The sequence below is a fragment of the Xiphophorus couchianus genome, chromosome 24 (genome assembly GCF_001444195.1).
Source record: "Xiphophorus couchianus chromosome 24, X_couchianus-1.0, whole genome shotgun sequence".
Taxonomy (NCBI): Eukaryota; Metazoa; Chordata; class Actinopteri; order Cyprinodontiformes; family Poeciliidae; genus Xiphophorus; species Xiphophorus couchianus.
In genome coordinates this window covers 4,987,444-5,007,286 of record NC_040251.1, presented here as the reverse complement: position 1 = coordinate 5,007,286, position 19,843 = coordinate 4,987,444, and the positions used below count along the sequence as shown (strand labels likewise).

The following is a 19,843-nucleotide window of genomic DNA, read 5'->3' as shown; positions in this document are numbered from 1 at the left end:
GGTACTGTAATAATTGTATCATGGTTTAAAGGTAACTTCTGTGGAAATTGATGAAAAGCCAAAAATAGGTGGGGCCAAAAGACAACAAGTCCTCGTTAGTATAGTGGTAAGTATCCCCGCTTGTCACGCGGGAGAGCGGGGTTCGATTCCCCGACGGGGAGGTTGTTTGATCTTGGCCAATGTTTTCTACCACAGTCCAGTCATTTAAACGTAACTTCTGTGAAATTGACGAAATGTCAAAAATAGGTGGGGCCAGCAGTCAACAAGTCCTCGTTAGTATAGTGGTAAGTACCCTCGCTTGTCACGTAGGAGACAGGGGTTCGATTCCCCTACCGGGATGTTGTTTGATCTTGGCCAATGTTTTCTACCACAATCCAGTCATAATCATAATGCATTTTAAACGTACCTTCTGTGGAAATTGATGAAAAGACAAAAATAGGTTTAGGAAGAGCAACAAAAAGTCCTCGTTAGTATAATGGTACGTATCCCTGCTTGTCACGCGGGAGACCATGGTTCGATTCCCTGACGGGGAGGTTGTTTGATCTTGGCCAATGTTTTCTACCACAGTCCAGTCATTATCCTATCACAGTTTAAAAGTAACTTCTGTGGAAATTGATGAAAAGACAAAAATAGGTTTAGGAAGAGCAACAAAAAGTCCTCGTTAGTATAATGGTAAGTATCCCTGCTTGTCACGCGGGAGACCATGGTTCGATTCCCTGACGGGGAGGTTGTTTGATCTTGGCCAATGTTTTCTACCACAGTCCAGTCATTATCCTATCACAGTTTAAAAGTAACTTCTGTGGAAATTGATGAAATGTCAAAAATAGGTTTAGGCAGAGCAACAACAAGTCCTCGTTAGTATAGTGGTAAGTACCCTCGCTTGTCACGTAGGAGACAGGGGTTCGATTCCCCTACCGGGATGTTGTTTGATCTTGGCCAGTGTTTTCTACCACAATCCAGTCATAATCGTAATACATTTTAAATGTAGCTACTGTGGGAATTGATGAAAAGCCAAAAATAGGTTTAGGCAGAGCAACAACAAGTCCTCGTTAGTATAGTGGGAAGTATCCCCGCTTATCACGCGGGAGACCAGGGTTCGATTCCCTGACGGGGAGGTTGCTTTGTTTCTTGGATGATGTTTTCCACTGTGGTACTGTAATAACTGTATGATGGTTTAAATGTTGCTTTTGTGGAAATTGATGAAAAGCCAAAAATAGGTGGGGCCAAAAGACAACAAGTCCTCGTTAGTATAGTGGTAAGTATCCCCGCTTGTCACGCGGGAGACAGGGGTTCGATTCCCCGACGGGGAGGTTGTTTGATCTTGGCCAATGTTTTCTACCACAGTCCAGTCATTATCCTATCACAGTTTAAAAGTAACTTCGCTGGAAATTGATGAAATGTCAAAAATAGGTGGGGCCAAAAGACAAAAAGTCCTCGTTAGTATAGTGGTAAGTACCCTCGCTTGTCACGCGGGAGACCGGGGTTCGATTCCCCGACGGGGAGCTTGCTTTGTTTCTTGGATGACGTTTTCCACTGTGGTACTGTAATAATTATATCATGGTTTAAATGTAAACTTTGTATAAATTGATGAATAGCCAAAAATAGGTGGGGCCAAAAGACAACAAGTCCTCGTTAGTATAGTGGTAAGTATCCCCGCTTGTCACGCGGGAGAGCGGGGTTCGATTCCCAGACGGGGAGGTTGTTTGATCTTGGCCAATGTTTTCTACCACAGTCCAGTCATTTAAACGTAACTTCTGTGAAATTGATGAAATGTCAAAAATAGGTGGGGCCAGCAGTCAACAAGTCCTCGTTATTATAGTGGTAAGTACCCTCGCTTGTCACGTAGGAGACCAGGGTTCGATTCCCCGACGGGGAGCTTGCTTTGTTTCTTGGATGACGTTTTCCACTGCGGTACTGTAATAATTGTATGATGTTTTAAATGTAGCTGTTGTGGAAATTGATGAAAAGACAAAAATAGGTTTAGGAAGAGCAACAACAAGTCCTCGTTAGTATAGTGGTAAGTATCCCCGCTTGTCACGCGGGAGACCGGGGTTCGATTCCCTGACGGGGAGATTGTTTGATCTTGGCCAATGTTTTCTACCACAGTCCAGTCATTATCCTATCACAGTTTAAAAGTAACTTCTGTGGAAATTGATGAAATGTCAAAAATAGGTTTAGGCAGAGCAACAACAAGTCCTCGTTAGTATAATGGTAAGTACCCTCGCTTGTCACGTAGGAGACCAGGGTTCGATTCCCCGACGGGGAGCTTGCTTTGTTTCTTGGATGACATTTTCCACTGTAATAACTGTATGATGGTTTAAATGTAGCTTTTGTGGAAATTGATGAAAAGCCAAAAATAGGTGGGGCCAAAAGACAACAAGTCCTCGTTAGTATAGTGGTAAGTATCCCCGCTTGTCACGCGGGAGACCGTGGTTCGATTCCCCGACGGGGAGGTTGTTTGATCTTGGCCAATGTTTTCTACCACAGTCCAGTCATTATCCTATCACAGTTTAAAAGTAACTTCGCTGGAAATTGATGAAATGTCAAAAATAGGTGTGGCCAAAAGACAACAAGTCCTCGTTAGTATAGTGGTAAGTACCCTTGCTTGTCACGCGGAAGACCAGGTTTCGATTCCCCGACGGGGAGCTTGCTTTGTTTCTTGGATGATGTTTTCCACTGTGGTACTGTAATAATTGTATCATGGTTTAAAGGTAACTTCTGTGGAAATTGATGAAAAGCCAAAAATAGGTGGGGCCAAAAGACAACAAGTCCTCGTTAGTATAGTGGTAAGTATCCCCGCTTGTCACGCGGGAGAGCGGGGTTCGATTCCCCGACGGGGAGGTTGTTTGATCTTGGCCAATGTTTTCTACCACAGTCCAGTCATTTAAACGTAACTTCTGTGAAATTGACGAAATGTCAAAAATAGGTGGGGCCAGCAGTCAACAAGTCCTCGTTAGTATAGTGGTAAGTACCCTCGCTTGTCACGTAGGAGACAGGGGTTCGATTCCCCTACCGGGATGTTGTTTGATCTTGGCCAATGTTTTCTACCACAATCCAGTCATAATCATAATGCATTTTAAACGTACCTTCTGTGGAAATTGATGAAAAGACAAAAATAGGTTTAGGAAGAGCAACAAAAAGTCCTCGTTAGTATAATGGTAAGTATCCCTGCTTGTCACGCGGGAGACCATGGTTCGATTCCCTGACGGGGAGGTTGTTTGATCTTGGCCAATGTTTTCTACCACAGTCCAGTCATTATCCTATCACAGTTTAAAAGTAACTTCTGTGGAAATTGATGAAATGTCAAAAATAGGTTTAGGCAGAGCAACAACAAGTCCTCGTTAGTATAGTGGTAAGTACCCTCGCTTGTCACGTAGGAGACAGGGGTTCGATTCCCCTACCGGGATGTTGTTTGATCTTGGCCAGTGTTTTCTACCACAATCCAGTCATAATCGTAATACATTTTAAATGTAGCTACTGTGGGAATTGATGAAAAGCCAAAAATAGGTTTAGGCAGAGCAACAACAAGTCCTCGTTAGTATAGTGGGAAGTATCCCCGCTTATCACGCGGGAGACCAGGGTTCGATTCCCTGACGGGGAGGTTGCTTTGTTTCTTGGATGATGTTTTCCACTGTGGTACTGTAATAACTGTATGATGGTTTAAATGTTGCTTTTGTGGAAATTGATGAAAAGCCAAAAATAGGTGGGGCCAAAAGACAACAAGTCCTCGTTAGTATAGTGGTAAGTATCCCCGCTTGTCACGCGGGAGACAGGGGTTCGATTCCCCGACGGGGAGGTTGTTTGATCTTGGCCAATGTTTTCTACCACAGTCCAGTCATTATCCTATCACAGTTTAAAAGTAACTTCGCTGGAAATTGATGAAATGTCAAAAATAGGTGGGGCCAAAAGACAAAAAGTCCTCGTTAGTATAGTGGTAAGTACCCTTGCTTGTCACGCGGGAGACCAGGTTTCGATTCCCCGACGGGGAGCTTGCTTTGTTTCTTGGATGATGTTTTCCACTGTGGTACTGTAATAATTGTATCATGGTTTAAAGGTAACTTCTGTGGAAATTGATGAAAAGCCAAAAATAGCTTTAGGCAGAGCAACAACAAGTCCTCGTTAGTATAGTGGTAAGTATCCCCGCTTGTCATGCGGGAGACCGGGGTTCGATTCCACGACGGGGAGCTTGCTTTGTTTCTTGGATGACGTTTTCCACTGTGGTACTGTAATAATTATGTCATGGTTTAAATGTAAACTTTGTATGAATTGATGAATAGCCAAAAATAGGTGGGGCCAAAAGACAACAAGTCCTCGTTAGTATAGTGGTAAGTATCCCCGCTTGTCACGCGGGAGAGCGGGGTTCGATTCCCCGACGGGGAGGTTGTTTGATCTTGGCCAATGTTTTCTACCACAGTCCAGTCATTTAAACGTAACTTCTGTGAAATTGATGAAATGTCAAAAATAGGTGGGGCCAGCAGTCAACAAGTCCTCGTTATTATAGTGGTAAGTACCCTCGCTTGTCACGTAGGAGACCAGGGTTCGATTCCCCGACGGGGAGCTTGCTTTGTTTCTTGGATGACGTTTTCCACTGCGGTACTGTAATAATTGTATGATGTTTTAAATGTAGCTGTTGTGGAAATTGATGAAAAGACAAAAATAGGTTTAGGAAGAGCAACAACAAGTCCTCGTTAGTATAGTGGTAAGTATCCCCGCTTGTCACGCGGGAGACCGGGGTTCGATTCCCTGACGGGGAGATTGTTTGATCTTGGCCAATGTTTTCTACCACAGTCCAGTCATTATCCTATCACAGTTTAAAAGTAACTTCTGTGGAAATTGAGGAAATGTCAAAAATAGGTTTAGGCAGAGCAACAACAAGTCCTCGTTAGTATAGTGGTAAGTACCCTCGCTTGTCACGTAGGAGACCAGGGTTCGATTCCCCGACGGGGAGCTTCCTTTGTTTCTTGGATGACATTTTCCACTGTAATAACTGTATGATGGTTTAAATGTAGCTTTTGTGGAAATTGATGAAAAGCCAAAAATAGGTGGGGCCAAAAGACAACAAGTCCTCGTTAGTATAGTGGTAAGTATCCCCGCTTGTCACGCGGGAGACCGTGGTTCGATTCCCCGACGGGGAGGTTGTTTGATCTTGGCCAATGTTTTCTACCACAGTCCAGTCATTATCCTATCACAGTTTAAAAGTAACTTCGCTGGAAATTGATGAAATGTCAAAAATAGGTGGGGCCAAAAGACAAAAAGTCCTCGTTAGTATAGTGGTAAGTACCCTTGCTTGTCACGCGGGAGACCAGGTTTCGATTCCCCGACGGGGAGCTTGCTTTGTTTCTTGGATGATGTTTTCCACTGTGGTACTGTAATAATTGTATCATGGTTTAAAGGTAACTTCTGTGGAAATTGATGAAAAGCCAAAAATAGCTTTAGGCAGAGCAACAACAAGTCCTCGTTAGTATAGTGGTAAGTATCCCCGCTTGTCATGCGGGAGACCAGGGTTCGATTCCCCGACGGGGAGCTTCCTTTGTTTCTTGGATGACATTTTCCACTGTAATAACTGTATGATGGTTTAAATGTAGCTTTTGTGGAAATTGATGAAAAGCCAAAAATAGGTGGGGCCAAAAGACAACAAGTCCTCGTTAGTATAGTGGTAAGTATCCCCGCTTGTCACGCGGGAGACCGTGGTTCGATTCCCCGACGGGGAGGTTGTTTGATCTTGGCCAATGTTTTCTACCACAGTCCAGTCATTATCCTATCACAGTTTAAAAGTAACTTCGCTGGAAATTGATGAAATGTCAAAAATAGGTGGGGCCAAAAGACAAAAAGTCCTCGTTAGTATAGTGGTAAGTACCCTTGCTTGTCACGCGGGAGACCAGGTTTCGATTCCCCGACGGGGAGCTTGCTTTGTTTCTTGGATGATGTTTTCCACTGTGGTACTGTAATAATTGTATCATGGTTTAAAGGTAACTTCTGTGGAAATTGATGAAAAGCCAAAAATAGCTTTAGGCAGAGCAACAACAAGTCCTCGTTAGTATAGTGGTAAGTATCCCCGCTTGTCATGCGGGAGACCGGGGTTCGAATCCACGACGGGGAGCTTGCTTTGTTTCTTGGATGACGTTTTCCACTGTGGTACTGTAATAATTATGTCATGGTTTAAATGTAAACTTTTTATAAATTGATGAATTGCCAAAAATAGGTGGGGCCAAAAGACAACAAGTCCTCGTTAGTATAGTGGTAAGTATCCCCGCTTGTCACGCGGGAGACCGTGGTTCGATTCCCCGACGGGGAGGTTGTTTGATCTTGGCCAATGTTTTCTACCACAGTCCAGTCATTTAAACGTAACTTCTGTGAAATTGATGAAATGTCAAAAATAGGTGGGGCCAGCAGTCAACAAGTCCTCGTTAGTATAGTGGTAAGTACCCTCGCTTGTCACGTAGGAGACCAGGGTGCGATTCCCCGACGGGGAGCTTGCTTTGTTTCTTGGATGACGTTTTCCACTGTGGTACTGTAATAATTGCATGATGTTTTAAATGTAGCTGTTGTGGAAATTGATGAAAAGCCAAAAATGGGTGGGGCCAAAAGACAACAAGTCCTCGTTAGTATAGTGGTAAGTATCCCCGCTTGTCACGCAGGAGACCGGGGTTCGATTCCCCGACCGGGATGTTGTTTGATCTTGGCCAATGTGTTCTACCACAATCCAGTCATAATCGTAATACAGTTTAAACGTACCTTCTGTGGAAATTGATGAAAAGACAAAAATAGGTTTAGGAAGAGCAACAACAAGTCCTCGTTAGTATATTGATAAGTATCCCCGCTTGTCACGCGGGAGACCGGGGTTCGATTCCCCGACGGGGAGGTTGTTTGATCTTGGCCAATGTTTTCTACCACAGTCCAGTCATTATCCTATCACAGTTTAAAAGTAACTTCTGTGGAAATTGATGAAATGTCAAAAATAGGTTTAGGCAGAGCAACAACAAGTCCTCGTTAGTATAGTGGTAAGTATCCCCGCTTGTCACGCAGGAGACCAGAGTTCGATTCCCTGACTGGGAGGTTGTTTGATCTTGGCCAGTGTTTTCTACCACAATCCAGTCATAATCGTAATACATTTTAAATGTAGCTACTGTGGGAATTGATGAAAAGCCAAAAATAGGTTTAGGCAGAGCAACAACAAGTCCTCGTTAGTATAGTGGGAAGTATCCCCCCTTGTCACGCGGGAGACCAGGGTTCGATTCCCTGACGGGGAGGTTGCTTTGTTTCTTGGATGATGTTTTCCACTGTGGTACTGTAATAACTGTATGATGGTTTAAATGTAGCTTTTGTGGAAATAGGTGGGGACAAAAGACAACAAGTCCTCGTTAGTATAGTGGTAAGTATCCCCGCTTGTCACGCGGGAGAGCGGGGTTCGATTCCCCAACAGGGAGGTTGTTTGATCTTGGCCAATGTTTTCTACCACAGTCCAGTCATTATCCTATCACAGTTTAAAAATAACTTCTGTGGAAATTGATGAAATGTCAAAAATAGGTGGGGCCAAAAGACAACAAGTCCTCGTTAGTAAAGTGGTAAGTATCCCCGCTTGTCACGCGGGAGACCGGGGTTCGATTCCCCGACGGGGAGGTTGTTTGATCTTGGCCAATGTTTTCTACCACAGTCCAGTCATTATCCTATCACGGTTTTAACGTAACTTCTGTGGAAATTGATGAAATGTCAAAAATAGGTGGGGCCAAATGACAAAAAGTCCTCGTTAGTATAGTGGTAAGTACCCTTGCTTGTCACGCGGGAGACCAGGTTTCGATTCCCCGACGGGGAGGTTGTTTCATCTTGACCAATGTTTTCTACCACAATCCAGTCATAATGGTAATACAGTTTAAATGTAGCTACTGTGGAAATTGATGAAAAGCCAAAAATACTTGGGGCCAAAAGTCAAGAAGTCCTCGTTAGTATAGTGGTAAGTATCCCCGCTTGTCACGTGGGAGACCAGGGTTCGATTCCCTGATGGGGAGGTTGTTTCATCTTGACCAATGTTTTCTACCACAATCCAGTCATAATCATAATACAGTTTAAAGGTAACTTCTGTGGAAATTGATGAAAAGCCAAAAATAGCTTTAGGCAGAGCAACAACAAGTCCTCGTTAGTATAGTATAGAGGGGATACTTACCACTGTAAGTATCCCCTCTTGTCACGCGGGAGACCAGGGTTCGATTCCCTGACGGGGAGGTTGCTTTGTTTCTTGGATGATGTTTTCCACTGTGGTACTGTAATAACTGTATGATGGTTTAAATGTAGCTTTTGTGGAAATTGATGAAAAGCCAAAAATAGGTGGGGCCAAAAGACAACAAGTCCTCGTTAGTATAGTGGTAAGTATCCCCGCTTGTCACGCGGGAGACCGGGGTTCGATTCCCCGACGGGGAGCTTGCTTTGTTTCTTGGATGACGTTTTCCACTGTGATAACTGTATGATGTTTTAAATGTAGCTTTTGTGGAAATTGATGAAAAGCCAAAAATAGGTGGGGCCAAAAGACAACAAGTACTCGTTAGTATAGTGGTAAGTATCCCCGCTTGTCACGCGGGAGACCGGGGTTCGATTCCCCGACGGGGAGGTTGTTTGATCTTGGCCAATGTTTTCTACCACAGTCCAGTCATTATCCTATCACAGTTTAAAAGTAACTTCGCTGGAAATTGATGAAATGTCAAAAATAGGTGGGGCCAAAAGACAACAAGTCCTCGTTAGTATAGTGGTAAGTACCCTTGCTTGTCACGCGGGAGACCAGGTTTCGATTCCCCGAAGGGGAGGTTGTTTCATCTTGACCAATTTTTTCTACCACAATCCAGTCATAAAAAAGTTTAAAGGTAACTTCTGTGGAAATTGATGAAAAGCCAAAAATAGCTTTAGGCAGAGCAACAACAAGTCCTCGTTAGTATAGTGGTAAGTATCCCCGCTTGTCACGCGGGAGACCGGGGTTCGATTCCCCGACGGGGAGCTTGCTTTGTTTCTTGGATGACGTTTTCCACTGTGATAACTGTATGATGTTTTAAATGTAGCTTTTGTGGAAATTGATGAAAAGCCAAAAATAGGTGGGGCCAAAAGACAACAAGTCCTCGTTAGTATAGTGGTAAGTATCCCCGCTTGTCACGCGGGAGACCGGGGTTTGATTCCCCGACGGGGAGGTTGTTTGATCTTGGCCAATGTTTTCTACCACAGTCCAGTCATTATCCTATCACAGTTTAAAAGTAACTTCGCTGGAAATTGATGAAATGTCAAAAATAGGTGGGGCCAAAAGACAACAAGTCCTCGTTAGTATAGTGGTAAGTATCCCCGCCTGTCACGCGGGAGACCAGGGTTCGATTCCCTGACGGGGAGGTTGTTTCATCTTCACCAATGTTTTCTACCACAGTCCAGTCATTTAAACGTAACTTCTGTGGAAATTGATGAAATGTCAAAAATAGGTGAACCAGCAGTCAACAAGTCCTCGTTAGTATAGTGGTAAGTATCTCCGCTTGTCACGCGGGAGAGCGGGGTTCGATTCCCGGACGGGGAGGTTGTTTGATCTTGGCCAATGTTTTCTACCACAGTCCAGTCATTATCCTATCACAGTTTGAACGGAACTTCTGTGGAAATTGATGAAATGTCAAAAACAGGTGTGGCCAGCAGTCAACAAGTCCTCGTTAGTATAGTGGTAAGTATCCCCGCTTGTCACGCGGGAGACCAGGGATCGATTCCCCAACGGGGAGGTTGTTTGATCTTGGCCAATGTTTTCTACCACAGTCCAGTCATTATCCTATCACAGTTTAAAAGTAACTTCTGTGGAAATTGATGAAATGTCAAAAATTGGTTTAGGCAGAGCAACAACAAGTCCTCGTTAGTATAGTGGTAAGTATCCCCGCTTGTCACGTGGGAGACCAGGGTTCGATTCCCTGACGGGGAGGTTGTTTGATCTTGGCCAGTGTTTTCTACCACAATCCAGTCATAATCGTAATACAGTTTAAATGTAGCTACTAGGGAAATTGATGAAAAGCCAAAAATAGGTTTAGGCAGAGCAACAACAAGTCCTCGTTAGTATAGTATAGAGGGGATACTTACCACTGTAAGTATCCCCTCTTGTCACGCGGGAGACCAGGGTTCGATTCCCCGACGGGGAGGTTGTTTGATCTTGGCCAATGTTTTCTACCACAGTCCAGTCATTATCCTATCACAGTTTGAACGGAACTTCTGTGGAAATTGATGAAATGTCAAAAATAGGTGGGGCCAGCAGTCAACAAGTCCTCGTTAGTATAGTGGTAAGTATCCCCGCTTGTCACGCGGGAGACCATGGATCGATTCCCCAACGGCGAGGTTGTTTGATCTTGGCCAATGTTTTCTACCACAGTCCAGTCATTATCCTATCACAGTTTAAAAGTAACTTCTTTGGAAATTGATGAAATGTCAAAAATTGGTTTAGGCAGAGCAACAACAAGTCCTCGTTAGTATAGTGGTAAGTATCCCCGCTTGTCACGTGGGAGACCAGGGTTCGATTCCCTGACGGGGAGGTTGTTTGATCTTGGCCAGTGTTTTCTACCACAATCCAGTCATAATCGTAATACAGTTTAAATGTAGCTACTGTGGAAATTGATGAAAAGCCAAAAATAGGTTTAGGCAGAGCAACAACAAGTCCTCGTTAGTATAGTATAGAGGGGATACTTACCACTGTAAGTATCCCCTCTTGTCACGCGGGAGACCAGGATTCGATTCCCTGACGGGGAGGTTGCTTCGTTTCTTAGATGATGTTTTCCACTGTGGTACTGTAATAACTGTATGATGGTTTAAATGTAGCTTTTGTGGAAATTGATGAAAAGCCAAAAATAGGTGGTGCCAAAAGACAACAAGTCCTCGTTATTATAGTGGTAAGTATCCCCGCTTGTCACGCGGGAGACCGGGGTTGGATTCCCCAACGGGGAGGTTGTTTGATCTTGGCCAATATTTTCTACCACAGTCCAGTCATTATCCTATCACGGTTTTAACGTAACTTCTGTGGAAATTGATGAAATGTCAAAAATAGGTGAACCAGCAGTCAACAAGTCCTCGTTAGTATAGTAGTAAGTACCCTCGCTTGTCACGTAGGAGACCAGGGTTCGATTCCCTGACGGGGAGGTTGCTTTGTTTCTTGGATGATGTTTTCCACTGTGCTACTGTAATAACTGTATGATGGTTTAAATGTAGCTTTTGTGGAAATTGATGAAAAGCCAAAAATAGGTGGGGCCAAAAGACAACAAGTCCTCGTTAGTATAGTGGTAAGTATCCCCGCTTGTCACGCGGGAGACCGGGGTTCGATTCCCCGACGGGGAGGTTGTTTGATCTTGGCCAATGTTTTCTACCACAGTCCAGTCATTATCCTATCACAATATAAAAGTAACTTCTGTGGAAATTGATGAAATGTCAAAAATAGGTGGGGCCAAAAGACAACAAGTCCTCGTTAGTATAGTGGTAAGTATCCCCGCTTGTCACGCGGGAGAGCGGGGTTCGATTCCCCGACGGGGAGGTTGTTGGATCTTGGCCAATGTTTTCTACCACAGTCCAGTCATTATCCTATCACAGTTTAAAAGTAACTTCGCTGGAAATTGATGAAATGTCAAAAATAGGTGGGGCCAAATGACAACAAGTCCTCGTTAGTATAGTGGTAAGTATCCCCGCTTGTCACGTGGGAGACCAGGGTTCGCTTCCCTGACGGGGAGGTTGTTTCATCTTGACCAATGTTTTCTACCACAATCCAGTCATAATCATAAAACAGTTTAAAGGTAACTTCTGTGGAAATTGATGAAAAGCCAAAAATAGGTGGGGCCAAAAGACAATAAGTCCTCGTTAATATAGTGGTAAGTATCCCCGCTTGTCACGCGGGAGACCGGTGTTCGATTCCCCGACGGGGAGGTTGATTGATCTTGGCCAATGTTTTCTACCACAATCCAGTCATAATGGTAATACAGTTTAAATGTAGCTACTGTGGAAATTGATGAAAAGCCAAAAATACTTGGGGCCAAAAGTCAAGAAGTCCTCGTTAGTATAGTGGTAAGTATCCCTGCTTGTCACGTGGGAGACCAGGGTTCGATTCCCTGACGGGCAGGTTGTTTCATCTTGACCAATGTTTTCTACCACAATCCAGTCATAATCATAATACATTTTAAAGGTAACTTCTGTGGAAATTGATGAAAAGCCAAAAATAGCTTTAGGCAGAGCAACAACAAGTCCTCGTTAGTATAGTGGTAAGTATCCCCGCTTGTCACGCGGGAGACCGGGGTTCGATTCCCCGACGGGGAGCTTGCTTTGTTTCTTGGATGACGTTTTCCACTGTGATAACTGTATGATGTTTTAAATGTAGCTTTTGTGGAAATTGATGAAAAGCCAAAAATAGGTGGGGCCAAAAGACAACAAGTCCTCGTTAGTATAGTGGTAAGTATCCCCGCTTGTCATGCGGGAGACTGAGGTTCGATTCCCCGACGTGGAGGTTGTTTGATCTTGGCCAATGTTTTCTACCACAGTCCAGTCATTATCCTATCACAGTTTAAAAGTAACTTCGCTGGAAATTGATGAAATGTCAAAAATAGGTGGGGCCAAAAGACAACAAGTCCTCGTTAGTATAGTGGTAAGTGCCCTTGCTTGTCACGCGGGAGACCAGGTTTCGATACCCCGACGGGGAGGTTGTTTCATCTTTACCAATGTTTTCTACCACAATCCAGTCATAATGGTAATACAGTTTAAATGTAGCTACTGTGGAAATTGATGAAAAGCCAAAAATAGGTGGGGCCAAAAGTCAAGAAGTCCTCGTTAGTATAGTGGTAAGTATCCCTGCTTGTCACGTGGGAGACCAGGGTTCGATTACCTGACGGGGAGGTTGTTTCATCTTGACCAATGTTTTCTACCACAATCCAGTCATAATCATATTACAGTTTAAAGGTAACTTCTGTGGAAATTGATGAAAAGCCAAAAATAGCTTTAGGCAGAGCAACAACAAGTCCTCGTTAGTATAGTGGTAAGTATCCCCGCTTGTCACGTGGGAGACCGGGGTTCGATTCCCCGACGGGGAGCTTGCTTTGTTTCTTGGATGACGTTTTCCACTGTGGTACTGTAATAATTATATGATTGTGTAAATGTAAACTTTTTATAAATTGATGAATTGCCAAAAATAGGTGGGGCCAAAAGACAACAAGTCCTCGTTAGTATAGTGGTAAGTATCCCCGCTTGTCACGCGGGAGACCGTGGTTCGATTCCCCGACGGGGAGGTTGTTTGATCTTGGCCAATGTTTTCTACCACAGTCCAGTCATTTAAACGTAACTTCTGTGAAATTGATGAAATGTCAAAAATAGGTGGGGCCAGCAGTCAACAAGTCCTCGTTAGTATAGTGGTAAGTACCCTCGCTTGTCACGTAGGAGACCAGGGTTCGATTCCCCGACGGGGAGCTTGCTTTGTTTCTTGGATGACGTTTTCCACTGTGGTACTGTAATAATTGCATGATGTTTTAAATGTAGCTGTTGTGGAAATTGATGAAAAGCCAAAAATGGGTGGGGCCAAAAGACAACAAGTCCTCGTTAGTATAGTGGTAAGTATCCCCGCTTGTCACGCAGGAGACCGGGGTTCGATTCCCCGACCGGGATGTTGTTTGATCTTGGCCAATGTTTTCTACCACAATCCAGTCATAATCGTAATACAGTTTAAACGTACCTTCTGTGGAAATTGATGAAAAGACAAAAATAGGTTTAGGAAGAGCAACAACAAGTCCTCGTTAGTATATTGATAAGTATCCCCGCTTGTCACGCAGGAGACCGGTGTTCGATTCCCCGACCGGGATGTTGTTTGATCTTGGCCAATGTTTTCTACCACAATCCAGTCATAATCGTAATACAGTTTAAACGTACCTTCTGTGGAAATTGATGAAAAGACAAAAATAGGTTTAGGAAGAGCAACAACAAGTCCTCGTTAGTATATTGGTAAGTATCCCCGCTTGTCACGCGGGAGACCGGGGTTCGATTCCCTGACGGGGAGGTTGTTTGATCTTGGCCAATGTTTTCTACCACAGTCCAGTCATTTAAACGTAACTTCTGTGGAAATTGATGAAATGTCAAAAATAGGTGGGGCCAGCAGTCAACAAGTCCTCGTTAGTAAAGTGGTAAGTAACCCCGCTTGTCACACGGGAGACCGGGGTTCGATTCCCCGACGGGGAGGTTGTTTGATCTTGGCCAATGTTTTCTACCACATTCCAGTCATTATCCTATCACAGTTTAAAAGTAACTTCTGTGGAAATTGATGAAATGTCAAAAATAGGTGGGGCCAAAAGACAACAAGTCCTCGTTAATATAGTGGTAAGTATCCCCGCTTGTCACGCGGGAGACCGGTGTTCGATTCCCTGACGGGGAGGTTGATTGATCTTGGCCAATGTTTTCTACCACAGTCCATTCATTATCCTATCACGGTTTTAACGTAACTTGTGTGGAAATTGATGAAATGTCAAAAATAGGTGAACCAGCAATCAACAAGTCCTCGTTAGTATAGTAGTAAGTACCCTCGCTTGTCACGTAGGAGACCAGGGTTCGATTCCCTGACGGGGAGGTTGCTTTGTTTCTTGAATGATGTTTTCCACTGTGCTACTGTAATAACTGTATGATGGTTTAAATGTAGCTTTTGTGGAAATTGATGAAAAGCCAAAAATAGGTGGGGCCAAAAGACAACAAGTCCTCGTTAGTATAGTGGTAAGTATCCCCGCTTGTCACGCGGGAGACCGGGGTTCGATTCCCCGACGGGGAGGTTGTTTGATCTTGGCCAATGTTTTCTACCACAGTCCAGTCATTATCCTATCACAGTTTAAAAGTAACTTGTGTGGAAATTGATGAAAAGCCAAAAATAGGTTTAGACAGAGCAACAACAAGTCCTTTTTAGTATAGTGGTAAGTATCCCCGCTTGTCACGCGGGAGACCGGGGTTCGATTCCCCGAAGGGGAGGTTGTTTGATCTTGGCCAATGTTTTCTACCACAGTCCAGTCATTTAAACGTAACTTCTGTGGAAATTGATTAAATGTCAAAAATAGGTGGGGCCAGCAGTCAACAAGTCCTCGTTAGTATAGTGGTAAGTATCCCCGCTTGTCACGCGGGAGACCAGGGTTCGATTCCCCGACTGGGAGCTTGCTTTGTTTCTTGGATGACGTTTTCCACTGCGGTACTGTAATAATTGTATGATGTTTTAAATGTAGCTTTGTGGAAATTGATGAAAAGCCAAAAATAGGTGTGGCCAAAAGACAACAAGTCCTCGTTAGTATAGTGGCAAGTACCCCCCCTTGTCATGCAGGAGAGCGGGGTTCGATTCCCTGACGGGGAGGTTGTTTGATCTTGGCCAATGTTTCTACCACAGTCCAGTCATTATCCTATCACCTTTTAAACATAACTTCTGTGGAAATTGATTAAATGTCAAAAATAGGTGGGGCCAGCAGTCAACAAATCCTCGTTAGTATAGTGGTAAGTATCTCCGCTTGTCATGCGGGAGACCGGGGTTCGATTCCCCGACGGGGAGCTTGCTTTGTTCCTTGGATGACATTTTCCACTGCGGTACTGTAATAATTGTATCATTGTTTAAACGTAACTTATGTGGAAATTGATGAAACACCAATAATAGGTCATGCCAACAGCCAACAAGTCCTCGTTAGTATAGTGGCAAGTATCCACGCTTGTCACGTGGGAGACCAGGGTTCGATTCCCCGACTGGAAGCTTGTTTTTTCTTGGCCAATGTTTTCTTCCAAAGTCCAGTAATAATCGTATGATATTGTAAACATAACTTCCGTGGAAATTGATGAAACGCTAAAAATAGGTGGGGCCAAAAGACAACAAGTCCTCGTTAGTATAGTGGTAAGTATCCCCGCTTGTCATGCAGGAGACCGGGGTTTGATTCCCTGACGGGGACCTGGCTTTGTTTCTTGGTGACGTTTTCCACTGCGGTACTGTAATAATCGGATGATAGTTTAAATGTAGCTTCTGTGGAAATTGATGAAAAGCCAAAAATAGGTGGGGCCAGAAGACAACAAGTCCTCGTTAGAATAGTGGTAAGTATCCACGCTTGTCACGCTGGAGACAGGTGTTTGATTCCCCGACGGCGAGCTTATTTCGTTCCTTGTTTTATCTTGGCCAATGTTTTCTACCACAGTCCAGTAAAAATCGTATAATACTGTAAACGTAACCATGTCATGCCACAGATCCAGGGATACCATCTCTGTTTTAATCCAAATCCTTTGCTGCTGGTGAGAGCAGTGCCATTGTTTCACATCTCGGTCGTAGCTGGGGAGCAGTGGAGCAGCTTGCTGGTCGCCAAAAGCAGCTGGAGGATGTCCTGCTCAGGCTGCAGAGAATGATGAAGGTGGAGCAGGTGCAGTGCAGTGTGTGAAGCTGCAGGTGATGCAGAGGAACTTGAGGATGCTGCAGGGGTTCCTGAGAGGTAAATTGTACAATGTAGGTAAGCATAATTAAACAAAAATGTATCAATGATGATTATCTGTTTTAGGAGCCCTGTGAGCCCTGTGATCATGACAGGGCTCCTGCACCCTGTGATGCCTGTGCCATTGAATAAACTTTATGCTTTATTATTATAAAACAATAAACACTTGCTAGGGATATTGAGATGGACAGTCAGTAAACAGCTTCTCTATTCATCTGATGTAGAAGTGTACTTTGAAAGCAAGCCTTTTCAAACAAAATCGCTTATGATTTTAAATAAATTAACTAATAAACTAAATAGTAATAAAATACACAGGTTTCTTTAGCTATAGCTTGATAGATTTTTAAAAACTTTTAACATCTTACCTCGTTAACGATGGGATTTTAATGTCTGCTAAAGTATCTAACTCGTTCCAAAACTTCGGCAGTTTAAAATAATAATAATAATAATAATAATAATAACAATAGTCGATCGGCGATTAAAGTGTTTGGGGATTTTTCCGACGATACTACAGTTGCTTAGTACGGAGCCCCTTAGGGGACATGGGGAATTTTTTTTCTTTTGCGTTCCCTCGCAATACTGTACTGGTCAGTTATGCAGCATAATTGAATACTGCAAGCCTTTCTTATGGTGGGCGCCGTACTTTATGCTTTAATATAAGGTTATGTGAGGTTTTTCCATGAATGTTAATATCTTTTTGTGAAATATCTGAAGTTTTATATCTTTCTTTAGGATAGAAAGGCACCACAAACCTACGATATAAACAGAAACCTTCCGTAAGTAGGAAAGAAATAAAAATACATTATAATTTGGACTATTTCTGAGTTATTATTATGGGTAATAAATCATCTGACAGTTTTGATTGTGTCTCTCTTGTGTTCATATCTGAATGGTTTAAAGAGCTGCTTTCAGTTCCATCTTAGCCTTAACAGACATAAACATGCAGTAAAAAATAAATCGATTTTCAATCAGTGTTTTGCACCAAACAGTTTTTATTATTAACAAGTTTTTATTATTAAAAACACAACAAACTAATGATGGTAAAGGGCCGCACTGGGTTATCTCGGGGAATCTCATCTGTCCGTGTATCAATCAACTCCAAACCATTTCTTTGTTCTGTCACAATTATCGATTTATTCCATTTTGATGATCAGGCTCCAAACTTTGCCAGGACTGACCGCCCCGCTCACCGCTTCCTAATACACACAAAGCCAGCAGGTCAGTATCCTTCCCATTCAGACCTGGTGACGTCACTCCCACGTCGACACACCTAAGTGTCAAAGCCTCCTGCTCCTGTCATATCAATAATTACTTATTTCATTCATATGGCTCTTACAGAGCCTCAGTGAAAACTTGTTTATTATTATTAACTGTTTGGTGCAAAACACTTATCGAAAATCGATTTTTTTTTACTGCATGTTTATATCAGTTAAGGCTAAGATGGAGCGGCACTGAAAGCAGCTCTTTAAACCATTCAGACTACGACCACAACAGAGACACAATCAGCACTTCTCACTATTGGTGGCTAAATGAAGTGTCATTGAAGGCAATGAATGAGATATTCTTCATTCATGGCTCTCTAGTGACATCTGGTGCCTCACTGAAACTGACAGCCTTGTTACTCAAGGTTGTGGGTGAGGGTTGTCATTCTGAGGACGAAGGAAGCCACAAAAGGAGATGGATGCCATGGCTCAGTGCCAAGTTGTGCAGTACACCACATGCCTTAATGATTTTGCATTGCCTTCCTCAGATATGATAATACACTGCTAAACATACATGGGAGTGAGCGGTATTAAAGTGTGCCTCTTCTACACTCTGATCGTTTGGGAAGGGGGTTGGAAGTGAACAACTATGGGGGAGGAGGGTAACCCACTTTCCCCTGCAGGTTATAGCGGAAGAGTACATCCGTACTTAGAATTTCCAAAAATAAGTTAGTCATTCACTCATAAAGAAGCCAGCCATCATATATAGTGTCTGCCTGCAGTCTGTTCCCTACACTGCTTTGCACTAGGATGAAGAAGTCATGTGTTGCCTAGCTTGCCACTATATTTATCAGATATGTTGGTGTCAGAAGCATTTCTGTTGTGGGAGGGATACATCAGCTGTGACAAGAATGACAAACGTACAACTCACAACACGCATGCAGCTTTTCTCTCCCTTCTGTGCGGCTCACTGTGACTTTGGTCTACTACTGTTCTCGTTTTAACGGCAGTTTATGGAGTATTTTATTTTTGAAAAAGATCAACTTCCACTTCTGTTCAACTTCCTTGCAGCAAAGACGTTTTACACAAGACTAAAGTTTAATTATCTCTATTGCAATTACTTCAATTCAAGCACTAGCACTAGAACTAGAACTGCTAAACCAGACAGTTAGGCTTTTTTTTCTACAATTGCTAAAATTTCCCACCTCACCATCTTCATCACCAGTTTCATCCTTAGTTTGTGTGAAGATCTGCACATTCTCCCCTTAAGTTTGATTTTTTAAAGAGCACAACTTTTGCACAGAAAATGACATATGGCAGTTTCAGTTCCTGTTTTGTCCTGCCACATTTTAAAACGAGACCCCTGATCTTTGAACCTACATTCTTAATCAGACAATGTCCAAATCATCAGTACTATTCATCATCATGTGTACGCCAAGTTTTCAGCTAAAAGCTCTTTGGAGCTAACATATTATACTCTGTCAAACGTTTATCCTTGGTATTTTTAAAAGAAATAGGTTATGGATTACCATTCTTTATTGTTTGCGTTTTGGGTTTTTTTTCTCTTCCTCATTAACTCATAGGGCAGATTTCAGCTCAAGAGACACATTAAAATTATTTATCTGGAATAGCCAAGCAATGGACTGATGAAGAGTAGGGAAAAGAACAATTCAAAGAGAAACGGCCAAACTGTACAGTAAAAATAGTATTATAGTTTGGCATGTCTATATCACAGTTAAAAGAACAACAAAATAATCTAAAACATATATAACAGTAAGGAATATTACAAGTCAACCCTGCTTATCAGATTTTGTAGTTCACAAGCACTATGAATTTCTTGTTAAATATTTTAGTTGTAACAAGCTGACATTCCTAATTTATTATTATTAATGTGTTTAAGATGTATGCAATCAGCAATTATATATGTGCATATAAATCATCTGCCTAATTCATCATTGCTGTTTATAGTAGCATTTCTAAACAGTGGGTTCCCAGGAAGAAAAAATAAATACAACCCAGAGCTTCATGCCCCCTTTTAGTGTTAGGTACATTTTTTTAACGTATTTTTATTAGCTTTTAGGGTTGAAATGGGATGTATTTTCCCATTTGTAATTGAGGAAAATGCTTATATCTTGTGGAAATGTGGCCAAATGGTAAATTTGATTAAGTTATTTAGGGAAAAAAATGCTGAAA

General features: G+C 42.8%; 9 non-coding genes across 9 annotated transcripts; all 9 read left to right on the top strand.

The window, feature by feature from the left end:
- The first annotated feature begins 1,043 nt into the window (after positions 1-1,043).
- On the top strand, positions 1,044-1,115 carry trnad-auc (transfer RNA aspartic acid (anticodon AUC)). The gene has a single exon. It is a non-coding gene; the product is annotated as a tRNA-Asp (tRNA).
- A 316-nt stretch (positions 1,116-1,431) lies between these two features.
- On the top strand, positions 1,432-1,503 carry trnad-guc (transfer RNA aspartic acid (anticodon GUC)). Its single transcript has one exon. It is a non-coding gene; the product is annotated as a tRNA-Asp (tRNA).
- Positions 1,504-3,529: 2,026 nt separating this feature from the next.
- Positions 3,530-3,601, top strand: trnad-auc (transfer RNA aspartic acid (anticodon AUC)). The gene has a single exon. It is a non-coding gene; the product is annotated as a tRNA-Asp (tRNA).
- A 4,742-nt stretch (positions 3,602-8,343) lies between these two features.
- Positions 8,344-8,415, top strand: trnad-guc (transfer RNA aspartic acid (anticodon GUC)). Its single transcript has one exon. It is a non-coding gene; the product is annotated as a tRNA-Asp (tRNA).
- A 496-nt stretch (positions 8,416-8,911) lies between these two features.
- trnad-guc (transfer RNA aspartic acid (anticodon GUC)) lies at positions 8,912-8,983 on the top strand. The gene has a single exon. It is a non-coding gene; the product is annotated as a tRNA-Asp (tRNA).
- Positions 8,984-9,291: 308 nt separating this feature from the next.
- trnad-guc (transfer RNA aspartic acid (anticodon GUC)) lies at positions 9,292-9,363 on the top strand. The gene has a single exon. It is a non-coding gene; the product is annotated as a tRNA-Asp (tRNA).
- Positions 9,364-11,253: 1,890 nt separating this feature from the next.
- On the top strand, positions 11,254-11,325 carry trnad-guc (transfer RNA aspartic acid (anticodon GUC)). The gene has a single exon. It is a non-coding gene; the product is annotated as a tRNA-Asp (tRNA).
- Positions 11,326-12,219: 894 nt separating this feature from the next.
- Positions 12,220-12,291, top strand: trnad-guc (transfer RNA aspartic acid (anticodon GUC)). The gene has a single exon. It is a non-coding gene; the product is annotated as a tRNA-Asp (tRNA).
- Positions 12,292-14,701: 2,410 nt separating this feature from the next.
- Positions 14,702-14,773, top strand: trnad-guc (transfer RNA aspartic acid (anticodon GUC)). The gene has a single exon. It is a non-coding gene; the product is annotated as a tRNA-Asp (tRNA).
- Positions 14,774-19,843: the final 5,070 nt, after the last annotated feature.